Here is an 18,829-nt window from a genome sequence, read left to right as displayed (position 1 = left end):
TAAAAAATAGTTTTTAAAAAAGAGGGGCATAGGCAGTTGTGAGGGAAACAACTTTTTCCACAACAAGGGACCCTATCAAGCCCCCTGAAGATGCTGAGCTGTTGGCCAGCTCGAGAGCATATGGGCAACACAGGCTGTACCACCAATAGCAACGGGAAGCTGGTGCCAACTGTTCCCTTTCTGACAGCGTGAGCGGGAGATTCAGCGAGGACGAAAGCAACCAGCCCAGCGCAAGGAAGCATCATCGCATCCATCTTAGCAGTGACGGGGAAGATCATTTTGCTGTAACTCACAAAACCACCGGGCCCATTTCCAACATTTTGATTCAGCTTCCTTTTGTTAAAGCAAGAGCTCTGTGGTTAAATTCTGCCTGGGTTATCTGTGAGAGAGCTAATTAAAAAAGAAAAAGGAAAAGTCGGCCTTCTGGCAAAAGTGAAGTTGGAGCCAAGAGGGGTTCAGTTTCACAGAGGAGCATGAAAAGTGTGAGCCCAGGCCTCACCTCTGCTCTTCACCAAAAGGTCTCTACTCTCCTTAATGGTCCGCATTGAGAAATCTTTAAATTTCCCATCATCAACGCTAGTTGACTGAGAGACAGGAAAATATCGGATAAATGAAATCTATGAATCACATCAAGGATACCTCGGCCATTTATTTACCTTCCCCTCCACAAGGAGCCCTTTTCCTGCTATCAAGTAAGGAGACAGATGGTTTTCGGTTTCCCTTTCTTTCTCAGCCATTCTGCTGAGGGAGCCAACCACCAGGCAGTGAAATATCTACAAATCTGTATTTGGAACTTCTGCGTGTATTCGCACACATGTGTGAGACTTCGGAAGCTGTGGTACCATGTGTGTATCTGTGGGTGTGCATATGTCTTTGTGTGTGAGAGATGAGAACAGACAGCTAGACTGGAAACACACCAAAATGTTATCAGTAGCCATTTTTGGGGAGTAGGTACAGTGAGTGGATTTTATTTTCTTTATTATACTTTGCTGTATTTTCCAAAATTCCTACCAAGTACTTTCACAATTTGGGAAGAAATATCATTATAAAAAGAAACTTCACTTAGATACTGGTTACATGGGTGCTTCTAGGTGTGGAAATTCATGAAGCTGTACACTTACAATCTGTGCACTTTTCCACACATATGTTACAGTTCAGTGGAACCTTTTACTCCCTCACCCTACCACGTGAGGGGGTGGGTATCTGATTAGGAAAGGGTGTCTCTAACGGACGGGCTCAGAAAAAGCAGGTGCTGTGCTGTCACAATAGCCTTTCCAACCTGGGTGCCTCCCTGTGACCACTGTGACCAGGTGCCTGACGCCAGGTAACCATACTCTAGCAAGAAAATGTAGAGCCATGTCTTCTCTCCCCTGCCCAGATGTGAAAAGAAAGCTCTTTGCAAAAAGGCACAGAAGGAAGAGAGCTTTCTCTCAGGGGGTCCAGCAGAGGGGGAAGGAGAGTGAGAGCCCTGAGGGTGGAGGTTGTATCCTGGTGCTGGAAGGACCAGCTGGCTCTTAGCTTGCCCTTGGTTAGGATAACAGGCTAGATAGAATAGGGGCAATGGGCTCGCCCTGACACTCTCTCCTGATGTCTGGGGGCAGTGGAAGGGGAAGCCAGGGCTATCAGGCTGTCTTTCTGTGCTCTCACACCCCTCGCGCTGCCCCCTCTCAGCTGCAAGAGGCCAGGAGGGCTCCTCGGTCTTGAGGAGGGGGCCTTCCCAGTGCCCTGCTGGGCCAGCTTTCTTCAAGCTCCAGAAAAGTTTCCTGAGATACTCCCTCTGCAAAGGAGAACCCAGTTTATTAAAAGGTGGCAAGTAAATAATTTGGCATTTGTGGTTTAAAATATTTCTTAATATACAATTTCACATAGCGAGGACTGCTAAATTAAAACGTTAATACGGTAATCCTCTTACTCTAGAGCCATATTTGAACTTCCTTTGGAAGAGAGGATAACGGGAACAAAGATAAGCATTTTTAGAAATTTCTACGCTATTTTCCACAGAATCAACAATTACAGCTGGAGATCTTTCCTGTGTTTCTCTGCTTGGAAACTCAGATGTAAAGTATTCCCAGTCTCACTACCTCGATGCAGGCATCTAATCAGGTTAGCAGGAATGGCATTGGGAGAGCATCCATATACCATTTAAGCAATGCAGTGACGCTTCTGCTCCTTCAGACATGTGAGCATTTGAAATTACATGGGATTATTCCCATCGCAGTTCTTCAGGATGGGTAACTAATTTAAAATAAAATTTAGGCTTGTGAAAGCATTTGCGGTTTCTTTGATGGGGATGAATGCTTTTTATGATTAAAGCAGCTGATGGGATAGCCTATTTGTTTATGCCCTACACATTCCTCTATCTATACTGTAGTTAATCACCTGTAGGCAAATCGAGATGCCAGGACGAGTCATAATACAGCATGCCACAGGCCTGGGGCACATTTCTTCTATTTCATCCATCCGTTCCCTCAGCCTGTACTTTGTATATTTTATCACAGGATGTTCCTGTATTACTGGTAATTTCCCCCATAGAAAAAGGAAATACACACGCACACAAAAACCCATTAGCTCTCCAGCAAATATTTATAAAGAAGAGGAGAAACTGCACACCCTTTAATCCTCTCCCCACTAAAGACCACAACAGCAGCCTAAGCTTTTTGAAACTGCTCATCTGGCAGCAACTTTTCTCAAGCAAGTAAGTGCCTCAGGCCACAATCCACCACTCTGGCCCCCACTTGTGTCCTGCAGCCCTCTGCACTATGAACAGGCCCTTGAAGGAAACAATGGTTAAAAATAAGACCGTACAGCATCTGATCAGGTAATGGCCAACATTTATTTTCAAATCCAGCCTGGGAGTCACATCTGAAAGCAATATATTTAAAAAAAAAAAAAAGATTTTTTTAAACTCACTCATTACAAAAGAGTAAATTAACGGGGGGAAAAGGGCCACTTATTCAGAAGTAGAAATTACAGATTCGGTCATGGTGGCCTGAGCCTTCCTGCCAGCACAGAGCAGGGCCTCCCCAGTGTTTCTTGTCACTCTCCCTGCTCAGGCTGGGTGGAGGATGGCGCGAGGAGGAATGAGGCGGGGCCGGAAGGCAGCGGGCTCTCACCAGCCTGTGATTACTGCTAACGCTTTGTCTTCCTTCCTTCTCGGCCGAATGACTTCCTACTAGAGTTACTGGTCTGTTTCCTCATTTCAGGGTGAAACAAGGCAGCTCATCATAACCTGAACAATTCTGATAGCCTAAGTCTGCAGGCTAAATTCCTCTTCAAGGAGCGCTACCCTCGCTTAACAAAAGTCCTAAATTAAGGAATTCACAAACCGAGTCACTTCTGCATGGTTTCACTTTTATTTATTTATTTTTAAATAAATTTATTTATTTTATTTATTTATTTTTGGCTGCGTTGGGTCTCGGTTGCTGCACGCGGGCTTTCTCTAGTTGAGGCGAGCGGGGGCTACTCTTCGTTGCGGTGCGCGGGCTTCTCACTGCGGTGGCTTCTCTTGTTGCGGAGCACGGGCTCTAGGCGTGTGGGCTTCAGTAGTTGTGGCTCGCGTGCTCTAGTGCACAGGCTCAGTAGTTGTGGCACACAAGCTTCGTTGCTCCGCGGCACGTGGGATCTTCCCGGACCAGGGCTCAAACCCATGTCCCCTGCGCTGGCAGGCAGATTCTTAACCACTGCGCCACCAGGGAAGCCCTGGTTTCACTTTTAGAGAGTGTTATTTTAATGTATTTTGACTATGGCCTTCCTTATTAGTATCCATGCTTTCAGACTTAATTTTGGTATTTAACACTATTTATTACTGGTTTATCAGAAAGTTATTTTCCTTAATGTATGTGATGATAAAAACATGCTATAGTCTTACACGTGATTTTGTTATCAGACATCATATGTGTTTTTTATTCTACTGGAATAGATCCTTTCTGTAAGTGAATGGGTTCACTTAATAATGAAACATGGAACTCACTTAAAATAATTTATAGGAAGATTTCTATAACAGATTCACCTGCTCAGTTGGTACAGAGGTCACCAACTGTGGAATTAGAAAACCTGGGTTCAAGTCTCATGTCTGCCATAATCGTCCACAGAACTTTAGGTAAGTCACCTACCTCTCTGACTTTGTCATCCATAAAACATAGATAATAATACCTACCTAACATGACACATGAGATTACGGATGTAAAAGTGCTTAGCCCAACACTAAATCCATGTATTAAGGTTAAACCATTCCCAACACCACTGACGTAGCAAAGCAATGGGAGGTGACCAAAAAGAGCTTAATTAGGTTTTAGTTATTGATTTTATTTCCTAACTGCTAACATTTCAACCACTCTTAAACTAAGGTTGCATGTTCAATTTGTCAAAAACATAAGCCAATTAAAGATGACGATTCAGAGGCATGTTGGGGAAAACCAGGCTGGTTTCAGGCCAAAACAAACAAGTAACTCTTTCCAATCTGGAGAACCAGAACTAGAACAACAACAACAAAAAAATCACACCAACGACCTTTTCTCTCCCATCTTCTCTAATTCCAAGATCCTACCATTACTCTGGGAAAACATGAATACCCAGGGGTCATCATCTCTATTTACTAGTTTTCAAAAATGAACAGAAATAATAATGTGAAATCACAAACCTATTAAGAAAATGTCACAGTGTGCCTCTAAAGGGCACAGAGGAAGCAGGGCAGGGTTCATGGTATCGGCACCTCAGGCTCACCCTGTATAGGTCTCAGGCAAGGAAGGGAATAAACAAGCACACGGGAGTTATTGTATATTGCTTGTTTGAATCACACTGTCTGTGCTTTCGGCACATGAACCACAGTGAAGAGCAGTTATATTACTTGAGCCAAATAAGTTTCCTCTTGCACAGGGTACCTCACCTAATTTTGCTATATGTTCTTTTTGCATACGCTGTTCACCTTTCATTAAAGGCAGAGTGATTTTTTTCTGGTGTGTGTTTGCCACTTGACTGTTCCTTGTCTTCATGTCCACACACAACGGTGAACAATATCCATAGAGAACTATTTCCTTTTTCCTGCTTGCTTCATTCTGAAAACCCACCATGGCAAAATTTCTCACCCTCATTTCCTCAAATGACTAAATACTTCCCCTGCATGGCCAGCCCTCCCCCTTCATTCCCACCATCCTCATGTGTCTGAGACAAGGACCAACAACAACCAGAGCCTGGCTTTAAGTCGCCTGGAGATATCTTGGCCAACATTAGTTCTGTAAATATAAATTCTATAAATATAGCTTTACTAATGTGTTACATGAATTTTTTAGATAGAAATTCTATTGACCTTATGTATACGCATAAAATCTGGGAGTCCACATCTACATCTAACTTTGAAAGCAGTTCTACTACCTACAACTTGAGAATGACAATCATTTGAAAACTTACATGTTGCAAAACTAGAAACACAGAGTCATCATTTCAAGTGAATCTTGAACCAGTTTTGAACACTATACCAATCCATTTCACACTACACAATAGGGCCATTCTTTGAGAAAGTAAAAGGCAACTTCAGAAAACTAAAAGAAAAGGAAGCAGCGAGCATTTAAAGCAGCTCAGAATTCAGGCAAATTGCTGCACCAGCCATTTTGCTGTGCATACCTGCACCGTATTTGGCTTCTGCAGCTGAACTGGTTTCCCACAATAACAGTCTATCAGTCTCCTCTTGAGTATAAATAAACCTTTGCTTAACATATTCTGGCTTTTTACATCCCTAACAGTCAGCAACCACCACTACCAATGTCCGTAATTAGATTTCAAAGTGCAGTTATTGATAACTTGTCCCTTTCTCAGCTATTTCCTCTCCTTTTTTCTAAGAGCTCTTCAATTCTATAAGGACAAGTCTCTAAAAACTATTCCTTAAAGTTTCCTCTATAATATTTATCATTTCCTTCCTTCATTGTAAAATGGGGCTAAGTGTTCAAAATCAAGGAAGCTTTAGATCGCAAACAGAACTCAACACCTGATACTAGCAAGAAGAATAATTGGCCAAACACCTCCAGAGGCAACAATGTAGATTTGAGGTTTTAAGTATTGAGACTGTAAAGGCCTGAGCCTTATGCAAAACATCGTTGCTGCCAAGTGGGAAAAGTACCACTAAATGGCTGGAAAAGATGTACTGGCACTGAAGAGAATCCTCCCACTTTTAGGAGCCATGTCCCAGGCAGAATGGACACCACCTTTCTGTCCCCAGGAAGGTACGCCTACCTTACCTGCCTTCTCCTCCATGCCACTCCACACCAAAGCCAGGGAAATAGATATTTTTTACTTTAACATTTTTCCCTGCCAAAAAAGAAAGGGCTATGGATACTGACTGAAATGAGAACAGGCTGCTCAGATCAACTGTTACCCAGGGGGACTGAGTTAACAAAAATCATTCATAATAAAATTTAAGGTGCCTGAGCATTTTTGTTTATCATTTGAAGACGTGTGCCTCTCCATCCATCTCCAGGAATTTCTGAATGTGTAATGCCGGTAGACATGCATGAATATATTACTCTATATACATCCTCTTCTTCCCACGTATCCTTCCAAGTAAGTGAGTGTTCAGAAAGCTTCTCTCATGTAACTTGACAGCCAATAATAACTCAGTTCCACTTAACTGCTCTAAAACGGAAACAAATCAGCAGCATATCCTCTTTACTAAAAATGCTATAAAATCCATTTACTTTACTCAAATACTAGACCTCTTGCCATTATTTTTCTTAACCCATTTTGGAATCCATAAGATAATAGTATGCCACAAACTTCATTCAACAATTCAACAAACATTTCTTGGGTGGTTATTATGCATAAGGCACTGCGCTAGGCACTTAGACAACTATTATTTTATTTATATTCACAATAATCCTGTAACATTAAACCCCCTACTTTTCAGACACAAAAACTGATGTTATTCAGTGAATTTAAATCACTTGCTCCAAGTTGCCTAGCTAATGCTAAGATATGAAACCATGTGGGCTGGGCTTTAGATCAAAGTCTGTGGTCTTCCCTCAATAAAATACAGCCTCTTCTCATTTTACTTTGGAATAAAAAGTACAGGTAAACCAGGAAAACAGTAGGAGAGAGCTCCAAATTCCAAACGGAGGCAACTGAGACACTAGACTGACAATTCAATGACTGATTTATATGAAAAGGGATGGAGGAAAGAGTCGAAGATCATCTCTGAGATTCCAAGCTGGAGGATGGGGTGCTGGAGAAAAGTGGTAGGAGCATGGCTAGGAACAAGGTTCCAAATATGCTAATTTGGGAAAGAAAAAATGGGCTTAGTTTAGCCCATGTTGAACTTTGAGGTGTTCCATCTAAGAGGAATTGAATTTTAGTCCATTGGGAAAATAAGGACTAGTGTTAAAATGAGTCAAAGTGACAGAGAATGTATTGGATACACACACATAAGGCATGAGGTCTGAGAGAGAAGATTTAAGGACCAAAGATGGGGCTTTGGGGAATACTAGCATTAAGGTGCAGGAAGAGAAAGAACATCGAATAGAGAAGAGACAGAAAGAAGTAGAAAAGTGAGCAGGAAAGCATGTGACCAAATCAAGGGAGGAAGATGCTACGGTGTCAAATGCTGAAAGGAAGCTAATTATTTCCTACACTTACTGAGTGCCACTCTGCCGAAGAACCTGTTCTAAGCACTGAGAAAATGTGAAATGTACATGAATCCTAAAGCTTATTAACTCCTACCAAGATAGGCAACATCCCTCTGAGCTGGTATACCCTTACCTCCTACTTGAATGTGGATCTTATATTTTAAAAGTGCTGGAGCAGCAAATATTTCCTACTGCGTTTCTCAAATTTAAGATAAAAAATGAGTGACTCTTAAGGAATAAAGAAAGTGAGACTTCCTTTATGGGTCTTATCCTGTAAGGTGGAATGAAGGATTCCAGACTCGTCCTAAACAACTCTTTAAACAAGTGTCTGCAGATTTGGACACCACTGTCAGATGCTCAAAGGTTGCCTCTGCCGAAGTTCCCAGGTGTTCTCTCCTGGTACTGAGGTCACAGCGGTCTCTTGCAGGGACTAATGCACCAGAGGGGCCACCACTCATATCAGTTTACTTAAATTCCCTGAAGATAATCCATTTAAATGGCCAAACAAAAGTGAAAGCAATGCACTGCCTTCAAAGCACTCTCACTGTATCCTCAGTCCTCCCTGCCCACCTACATGCAAACAGCCTTTCACAGTCTTTAGAACACAGGATCTGAAAGGAAGAGTTTCACAATCCCCACTGAATACCTCTTTATTTTTTTCTTCTACCTATAGTCCTGTTCAAATAGTTCACAGAGCTATACAGTTCTTGCACGTGGTGATATAAATTAAATTGTTTGGTGTATCTGGAAAAACTGTGACAAAAACCATTACTGGGGGTCTCGTCTAGCACACCCTTCCAGATTATCTCTGCTATTCATTGTCCTTGAGTTACTGTACAACTCTGTGTTTGTAGAAATGGACAGTAATGCAAATCATTTTTGTCCACAGAAATACAGATGAGTCATGATGAGCGCAGAGGAATTATAACTGACTACTGGATACTGACCAGCTTTGCAACTATTTGTAAATTTACTTCAGTAAGTCCACTAACGTGTGTGTGTGCGCGTGTGTGTGTGTGTTGAATCCTCCTTTAAACAGGATGTAACATTCTACTGGTTCCTTCATTAATTAATGGGTTAAATACAATCTTCGACAGATGTACATTTTATATTTGTATGAGAGTCATGAATTTACCTTTTTAAAAAGAATTACCCTTTAACAGGTGATTAGTTTTAGCCACAGCGACTGGTGTTTCAACAATGAAGTTTCAGGGCAGACAATTTAATGTCAAGACCCAGCTGCTTTAGACTTTTGGTCAAGGTCATTCTTTTCCTCATTATATAATACAGAGCACCCAGAAACTGAAAAAATCCCCTCACGCCCTCCAGAAAAAGTTCAATCTTATTAAGGAGCTGGGGAGAAGAAAAAACCTTAAACCTGAGTACTCAGTGAGTGATTGATACATTCTTTGCACTTTTCAGTACTTAATTTTTTCTCAAAATTAATTGCATATTTTAATTGATCATTAATAATAAACAAAATTCAGATTTATACATATTTGAAAGGTGCTAAATAAAGAATAAATCAACCTGGATGGCAGCTGTGTGAACACACTCTATGCTGCAGTACTTCCTGGGCCTTTCTCTCATATTTCATCGTGTCTTTCAACACATCCAGTCCATACAGATATCTTGGCCTCTGAACAGGGCATCACGAAGGCACATACTTTCTAACCTCATCCTTTTTTAGACATGAGGTCAGTTCCTAAATCTTTAGGTGATAAACATTCTTCTAAATCAGTGTTCACAAAATGGTGTTCTGAAAAGCACACTCTAGGAGATGCTAATAGGTAGACCTCACAAAACAAGGGAGGAGAGTTCTGATAGCACAATACGTGGACTGTTTTTTAAAGCAAGCATACCTATTAACATCCAACATAACACTTTTCCACAGACTATACTTTTAGGAGATGGTGTTCTACTTACACCCTAATGTATCTAACGGCATCCCTGTGGTTAGAAATATGTAACTTCTTCTCTCCTAGGGAATTTGGCAGGCAGGTTTTCTCCAGTTCTGTTGCTCTCTATTCATGAACAGAAGGACTAATCATTCAGTAGAATGGATCAATTTTCTCATATTATTTTCCCATCCCTTTCTGTGATGGTTTGCCAGTTGCCAAATGGGAGTTTCAGAAACACACTGCCTGATTTCGTGAGGATAAGGTAGATAAGCTGGGATTAATAGATAATACAGTTCCACACGATCCAACTCTCAAAATGACCCAAATCTTCTGGTTATTTGGATCTCACCATTCAGAGAGATCATCTCATTCCATCTGTTCTGACAGTCCATCTGGTCCAGAGAGTATAAAGGTATTCCAAGAGATGACAGGAGATGAAAACAATGCCTTACAGAGTAGCCTGCTCACCTCACAACCACTCCTTTTGTGCCCTAAGCACCCAACCCCTTGACTCTTTCTAGATAAAGCACTACAGACTATGCATTTATTCTTGACTTTTTCGCCCATGAAAACAAAATGTTGTTTGGAACTATTACACATGCTGAAACTCCTGGCTACGTTATTTTATCAAAATTTCCCCTCCCTGAGTTCCCAGAGCACAAGCACTCCTTTCAGAAGTAGGATAATATTTTTAACATAATATTCTGCCATTTTCTAGCCACTACAGTGTATGTTTCATTACTTTTGAAAATGAAGTGATACATTTAGATCTGGATTGGGAAACTCAGAAAACCAATAATGCGTCTCTTTTTCTCAAAAGCAACTCTTATAAAAAACTTTATTTGTCCAGTTACTGTAATCGTTACTAACAAGCAACAAAGAACACTAAGAGAACAAAGGGAAGCCCTGGGTTGGCCTCCCTTATTATACCTCCAGACTGCAGTCAAATCCTACTTCCTTAAAGCCCTAATTCCAGGGAAGAAGGTATGGAGGATGCTGACAAGATAGAAAAAGCAGAGTTCAACAAAGAAAGGATTGAAGATTAAGAAGTCAAATTCTCACAAACTTCAATTTAAGGTCGAAGGCAACAAGACTGGTTCTTATCAAGTTTTATAATAAAATAAACAACGCAAAGGAATTCAGGATTAAGTTGTTTTTAGGCAACCAACAAACTATACTATTGTAAGAGTAAGAGAGTGCATAAGATTTCACTAATGAGTCAAAATGTATAGTTCCTGTGCTACACAGCTCAATCACTAAGAGTCTTCTCCATTAAGGAATCCCATGGTGCTACAATTTTTCCTGCTTTCCAAGTATTACTGTACTTTCACTCTCAATATGTTAAAGGCATATTCATGCTTGAAAAATACCCCAAATATATAGAAATAAGAACGAATAAAGAGACTAAAAAATGTGAAAGAATGAGAGGTCTAACATATAACTAATAGGGAGTATACAAAGAAGACAGAAATGATAGAGAAATAGAGGAAGGCACAATATTTAAAAAAAAATAAATTTTTCTAGAATTGATGAAAGACATGAGTCTTCAGACTCAGGAAGCAAAATAAAGTGTACAGTCAGGTAAATCAAAATAATATATATCTACACATATCATAGCATAAAGTACAGAAACACCAAAGACAAAGATATGGGAAGAAATCAAATGGAAAAATATAGAAGATTTTCTACAAACTTAAAATATGTAGACAAGCAAGGATTTTTCTATAGCAAAACAGAGGCCAGAAGGCATAATGTCTTTGATATACAATAGAAAAGAACTGTCAACTTAAAACTTTATACTAATACAAATGAAAATTTTGTACAAATAATTGAATCTTCTAAGAATGAGGAAAGACATTTCAGAAAGAAGACTGTATTTACGTACCCTCACTGAATGAACTACTTAAGGATGCATATTATAAAGGAAGGAGAGTAAACCCTAAAATAAGTGAGATGCAAAAGCAACAGTAAGTTATACTTAGTGGATTTACTAGAACCCTGTACACAACACTTAGCATACATTCTTTTCAAGCTCATGTGTAATATTTATAAATTTAACTATGCATAGACTATAAAGCAAATATCAACCAATCTAAAGAATCAATATCAAACAAAATATTCTCCAAACACAATGCAATTAAATTAAAAATCAATTTTAAAAGATAACTATAAAAATATATTCTATCTCCAAAATATACAAACAACTCAATATCAAAAAAAACAAACAACCCAGTCAAAAAATGGGCAGAAGACCTAAACAGACATTTCTCCAAAGAAGACATACAGATGGTCAACAAACACATGAAAGATGCTCAACATCACTAATCATTAGAGAAATGCAAATCAAAACCACAATGAGGTATCACCTCACACCAGTCAGAACAGCCATCATCACAAAATCTACAAACGATAAATGCTGGAGAAGGTGTGGAGAAAAGGGAACCCTCTTGCACTGTTGGTGGGAATGTAAATTGATACGGCCACTATGGAGAACAGTATGGAGGTTCCTTAAAAAACTAAAAATAGAATTACCATACGATCCAGCAATCTCACTACTGGGCATATACCTAGAGAAAACCATAATTCAAAAAGACACATGCACCCCAATGTTCATTGCAGCACTATTTACAATAGTCAGGTCATGGAAACAATCTAAATGCCCATCAACAGAGGAATGGATAAAGGAGATGTGGTACATATATACAATGGAATATTACTCAGCCATAAAAAGTAATGAAATTGGGTCATTTGTAGAGGCAGGGATGGAACTAGAGACTGTCATACAGAGTGAAGTGAGTCAGAAAGAGAAAAACAAATATCGTATATTAACGCATACATGTGGAATCTGAAAAAATCGGTACAGACGATCTTATTTACAGAAATAGAGACACAGACGTAGAGAACAAACGTATGGATACCAAGGAGGAAAGGGGTGGGGTGGGATGAATTGCGAGATTGGAATTGACATATATACACTATTGATACCATGTATAAAATAGATAACTAATGAGAACCTACTGTATAGCACAGGGAACTCTACTCAGTGCTCTGTGGTGACCGAAATGGGAAGGAAATCCAAAAAAAAAGGGAATATATGTATTCGTATAGCTGATTCACTTTGCTGTACAGTAGAAACTGACACAACATTGTAAAGCAACTGTACTCCAATAAAAATTTTGAAATGTATATATATTCTATAGGAAACTCATGGGTCAAAAATGAAATACTGGAAATCAGAAAAGATTTAGGAGTGATCTTTTAAAATACCGTACATCAAAACTTTCAGGCATCAGCTAAAGCACTAAGTACCGGGAAATCCATGGCCTTAAATGCTCTTATGAGAAAAGAAAAATAACTAGAAATTCCAGGAATTAGAAAAAGAATAAAACTACAAGAAAATAGACCAAAGGAAATATGATAGATAATATCAGAAATTAATGAAAAGGAAAATATCAACAGTCGTTAAACTTAAAAGCTGATTTTTAAAAAGAAACACAATAAAAACAGACAAACTTCTGAAAAAATGAATAAAGGAAAAAACAAAGGCACAAATGTATAGGTGTTAGAAATTTAAAAAGGGAATCAAGTATGAATATAGCAGTATGAATATTTTTAATTTCCTTATTTAAATATTTAGTTGGCGTCCTGGAAAATGCTGTAACAACCATGTTTATGATTCTGAAACGATTCAAAGGAGCATGGAATGCATCAGAGCACAGCGTTAAGCAAGATGACAACGGTGAAAGTGCTGAGCAAATAATAAATGTCATAGAAATAAGTTCCACTAATTCCTATTATTCTTATTTATGAAATAGTGTATCCTAGGGATAAATCACTTTCCTATTTCCTACCTAAAGTAAAGGGCTGTTGGGACTTCACTGGTGGTCCAGTGCGTAAGACTCCGCGTTCCCAACGCAGGGAGCCAGGGTTCAATCCGTGGTCAGGAAACTAGATCCCACATGCATCGTGCATGCCGCAACTAAAGATCCCGCATGCCACAGTGAAGATCCCGCGTGCTGCAACGAAGGCTCGGCGCAGACAAAATCAATAAATAAATATTTTAAAAATAAATAAATAAAGTAAAGGGCTGTTGAAGGGCTCAAATATTATGGTGTAACAACGAAATCCTACTTAGGTATTAAGAAGTGATGATGATGATGATGACGATGTTGATCGTGATGACAACAATGGTGAAAGTTATTTCAAACTTCCACACCTCCTTTCACATGTTGATGCTCTGTTTTTCCTCCTTTCCCTCTTCTCATCTACATCACTTGTTATAAGACTTGGTAAACTGTAATGCTCTTGGAGTAAACATAAGTTGATGATTGATGAAGTGACGATGTTTCAAAGGACTTTGGTCTGTCTAGTGAGAAAAATAAATGTAATCTGCTTGCTCATTTAGAGCTTGGAGCTTGGTGGGAGCTTGCAGAAAAAATTTTGAGAATTTCCATAAACAAAAAATCTATACAATGAATTAGGAGTGAGTGTTCACCCTATTTTCCGAAAGCAAATCTGCAGCACAAAGATCTTAAAAACTTTATTAAGATCAGAAGCAGAACTGAAAACAAAACCAGCACATTCTGACAGCAGTCTGGCTATCAAAGCTATAATGCCCCTTTTGTGTCTCTCTGTTCTTTTTTTCAATACAAACACTGATCTCAAGAAACGTCTGTGTCAGGTGATGTGTAGAATGGAAAAATCCCTTTTGGAAGTCTTGCCAAGCATGGGTTATACTAAAAGGAATGGAATCTGATAAGAAATACCTATTACGAACTCATTCGCATTTAATGAAGCCCTTCAACTACCAACACCAATAACTTTACAGGCACAGTAATTTATAAGTATACTAAAATTTTTAGGGACTGTTTACTCAAGGTTCCACCTTAAAAACAAATGCCCAGTGAGCACATTAGAAAAGGCAAGGCTTAAACCACAAGTTGCCGCTCCTGCAATGGACGACTCTGGTGACCACTTCCAACTCCAGCATTCTATGAAAAATACCTTCAAATTTTAAGATGATACTTCCAAATTCCAACATGGTTCATTGTGTTTTGGTGTCTTCCTGCTGACTGTCAATTCACAAAACACAACCTAGTCACCACAAGCCAGTTCTAAAATATATACACTAAAATATTCTCCCTTCCCCTTTGAATGAGATAAGATCTTCACAAAAGAAAGAGGGATGCAAGTTTGAACTGAGCAAAATTCCTCCCCTTTTCCAGTTTAAGAAGACATCGTCCATTTTCTCCGTTTCTAGAAAGAAAAAAAACACTATCCTACAACTGAGACTTTCTTCAGAAAGGTCAGTCACAAGGAGAAGGTATATTTCCTAGGGATAGAAATCTAAATTCTTAGGGACAATGAAACTTCATTTTCTGTTCATAACAAAAAATATTAAATCTGTGCTTTCTAAGGCAATCCTAGCATGTAGGATGCTTCTCCCAAGCCCTGCAAATACAGAGCTATAGTCTGAGGTTTAAAGATTAATTCTCCAAATGAACCCCCAAAGGAATGTGGGGATACAGGTTATACAGCCATCGGGAAGTTGGCTCTTTCTGCACATTGTTTAGCAGCCAAAAGGATGCCAGGCTTCAGAAGCAGTAGCCAAAAAGGATTCCTTGTATGGCGTGATAACATTTTGCTCAAGAGACGGCCCCCTTCTCTACAGACAAGGCCTCACCATCCACTCCTAGGAGGCTGGGAGAGAAAGGCGCTTCTAACGAGTAAACCAGCTTCTGGCTCTGTGCGTTTCACCCCAGGAAAGTAAAACCACTCACCGAGAGTTCTGGAAGGACTACGATCAAATGCTGTAAGGAACTTGCATATCCTGGCTGCCTCTATTCCAGAACCTCTCTGAGATGAAACTTTTAAGCTAAGCTCCCTATTCTTAGTTGCGTTCACAACACCATTACACCCGCCAAAAGCCTCTCTGCTCTGGGTTCTTCTAGTTTTCTAAGGTACATTTTCTGCCTGAGTCTCATCAACAACAATCTCTCCAACAATTTAAAACAGATTTTACATTTTGTGAGGCTTTCCTGTGTAACCCAGGTTCAAAGCGTTTGTTCCCATATAGGAACAAGCCTTGCTTAATCACTTTTATTGTTCTTGGCCACATTTCTTGGATTAAGACACTTTCTAACAGGAAGAGACCCAGTAGCACATACATTAAATCAACATAACCTTTTGTTGTGAACACCAAGAAGCAAAGATTAAAAGCCCAGTTCCTCAGAACGCAGGCTACATAAACAGCGATAAATTAATGTTTTCCACAAACAGGACATTTCTGTCACGAGAGGAAAAACTAGAAAACACTTCAGTGTTTTTAACTGTGTTTCACAGCGAAGGTTTTCTTTCCATGTGCTAAATAAACCCGTCTCTAGTCTAAGATGGGAACTGGGATGCTGGCACGAAGCAGCCATCTGACATTTAAAGATAATGTTGCTGAGAGATCCTGTCAGCCAAGAAGCTGGTGAGGCAGTGACTCACCACCACCACCACCATCACCTCCATTGTCATCATTATCACCAACACCATCAAATATTTATGACTGTTTACTCGGCTGGAACATGCAACGCATCCTGGAGGGTGTAATCAAGTTTGACTGGTTCCCATGCATTCAAAGTCCCTTCACAGGATCTCTCTCTCATTTTGGAACATACAAAATCAGCAATGTCTACCTGTGATTTATTTAAAAAGAGAAAAATGTTAAAAACACAGTGAGACCATGTTTAATTTTAAGTACAGAAACATGAAATCTATGGAACTTGAAAAGCAGCTTCTCTGCACTACTTTTTCGAGCAACTCTTTTTCTCTGGCTAATAGAAATAAGAGAAAAAATTCTAAGCACTACAGAAAAGAAAGTGTTCGGGGTATTTATTGATAAAGGCCACTGAACTTGCCTATCTGTTAAAGCTGTTTCACACCATGCTATATCTGAGCCAGTCTACACTGTGTGCTCAAAAGTAATTTACGGTATTTCTTTAATTTTCTGAAATTTATACAGACTTCCCCAACACATCTAAATGAGTGACAATTTGATTAAATGCTTGATTTGATTAAATGCTTCTGTCTAGAAAATGTCTTTTCAAAATCTGTATGATACTGTTTATATGTGGAATCTAAAAAATAAAACAAACTAGTGAATATAGTAAAAAAGAAACAGACTCACAGATACAGAGAACAAACTAGAGGTTACCGGTAGGAAGAGGGAAGTGGGGGGGAATATAGGGGTAGGAAATAAAGAGGTACAATCTATTATGTATAAAATAAATAAGCTACGAGGACATATTATACAACACAGGGAAAAGAGCCAATATTTTATAACTTAAATGGAGCACAGCCTTTAAAAATTGTGAATCACTACGTCGTACACCTGTAACTTATATAATACTGTACATCAACTATACTTCAATTAAAAAATAATCAATCACTCAATCAAATGGACTACTAAAAAATAGAATATGAGTTTTTTTTCGCTGCCATAATATCTCATTTGTAACTATCACGGAGAAAAAATTAGATTGAAGGGGACTCAGCAGCTCTCCTACAAAGCAGTCCTTTTGCAGCAACCTGAGTGCCCTGTTTCTTTTGCAGTCAAATGGACTGGCAGTTTCTCCTCCAAAGGCCAAGAGTCAACAGAATTCCACCATGCCTCTTCACCATACCCAAGAAGAAATACCTTTTATTTTGTTGACTTAGTTTTCATGAAGGGTAGAAAAGACATGAAAACGCCACAGTGCTCAACCCTGGTTGTTATGAAGGGGACGTCTGTCATGATCACACACAAGCACAACGTTCTAAATTCCTCCTGGTTACCAGCTTGGGGGGGGAGGTGGGGTGTGGGAGTGGAGGTGGGAGTTTGAAGACAGCAAAAACTCACATAGACAACACGACTATCATGTGATGTTATTACTCAGCATATCTTAGAAGACTTACAATTGAATTAGATGGCACTGGTATTTTCTAGATATTATTATACATTTGGAGATAAACAGATAAGTCACCTACCATTTCACAAGCTACAAATAAATCTTTTATGCAAACATAACATTCCACCTTAAATTATTCCCAAACTGAGAAATAACTCAATTCCAAGGGTCCAATTCCTAGAGGACATGTTTCAACTAAACCCAATAATCAAACAGGAATTAAAGGCCTTATAATTGAATAAACAAGATGACCATCTCCTGGTCACTTTTCAGATTGCCCTATGTTACTATTTTATATTACACATTTACATTCATGAAGTAAATTTGATAGAAGGCATCAAAAATAATTATATATGTATAGGGACTTTCACTGGTGGCGCAGTGGATAGGACTCCACGTTCCCAATGCAGGGGGCCTGGGTTTGATCCCTGGTCAGGGAACTAGATCCCACATGCATGCTGCAACTAAGAGTTCACATGACACAACTAAGGAGCCCATGTGCCACAACTAAGGAGCCCATGTGCTGCAACTAAGGAGCCAGTGAGCTGCAACTAAGACCTGGCGCAACCAAATAAACAAGTAAATATTTTTTTAAAAACCTAGTGAATTTATTAAAATATAATAATAATAGTTATATACGTATATATAGTACCTGGCTTTCAAAGAGATTAGAGGACTTACATACATTTTTCGTATACCCTGATACAGTATCTCTGAAAAGTAAGAGACATACTTTTTTTTAATCTTCTCCATTTAGTTATCAATTCGTTTAAAGAGTTCAACACTAGAGAATATGTCTTAACACATGGTAATATTAAAGTAGGAGATGTCGGGGCTTCCCTGGTGGCACAGTGGTTGAGAGTCCACCTGCTGATGCAGGGGACACGGGTTCGTGCCCTGGTCTGGGAGGATCCCACATGCCGCGGAGCAGCTGGGCCCGTGGGCCATGGCCACTGAGCCTGCGCGTTCGGAGCCTGTGCTCCGCAACGGGAGAGGCCACAACAGTGAGAGGCCCGCGTACCGCAAAAAAAAAAAAAAAAAAAAAAGTTGGGTGCTTAATGATTCCTTTATTTCCTTCCTTTCCTTTACTTAGAAATTCATCACAAAACTTTGTTTACAATACTCCATACACTTCCTCTTCAACCATTGTCAGTTTCAACAAATTCTCTCTGTTCTTGAATTAAAGACTCCTGAGATTCATATTCCAATATAGTCTTTCTACCATCTGAAGACGGCAAGGTTATTCTACCCTCAACTAGGCTCAACGTAAAAATCACCCTATCAAAACAAATTTTATTAATGCTTTTAAAGCAAAATACAAAGTTAAGATTAGATTCTCTAGTATTTGTAGAATTTTATAGTTTACATCATGCCAGAAGAAATATGT

At 39.3% G+C, this 18,829-nt stretch overlaps 1 protein-coding gene across 4 annotated transcripts in view; it reads right to left on the bottom strand.

The window, feature by feature from the left end:
* The window catches only part of LRCH1 (leucine rich repeats and calponin homology domain containing 1), a 189,686-nt gene that overhangs the window by 77,657 nt on the left and 93,200 nt on the right, over nucleotides 1-18,829 (bottom strand). The window lies entirely within an intron of this gene.

The sequence above is a fragment of the Grampus griseus genome (assembly GCF_964374135.1).
Source record: "Grampus griseus genome assembly, chromosome: 18".
Taxonomy (NCBI): Eukaryota; Metazoa; Chordata; class Mammalia; order Artiodactyla; family Delphinidae; genus Grampus; species Grampus griseus.
Note: the sequence above shows the minus strand (reverse complement) of the source record. Positions and strands in the feature narration are given on the sequence as shown.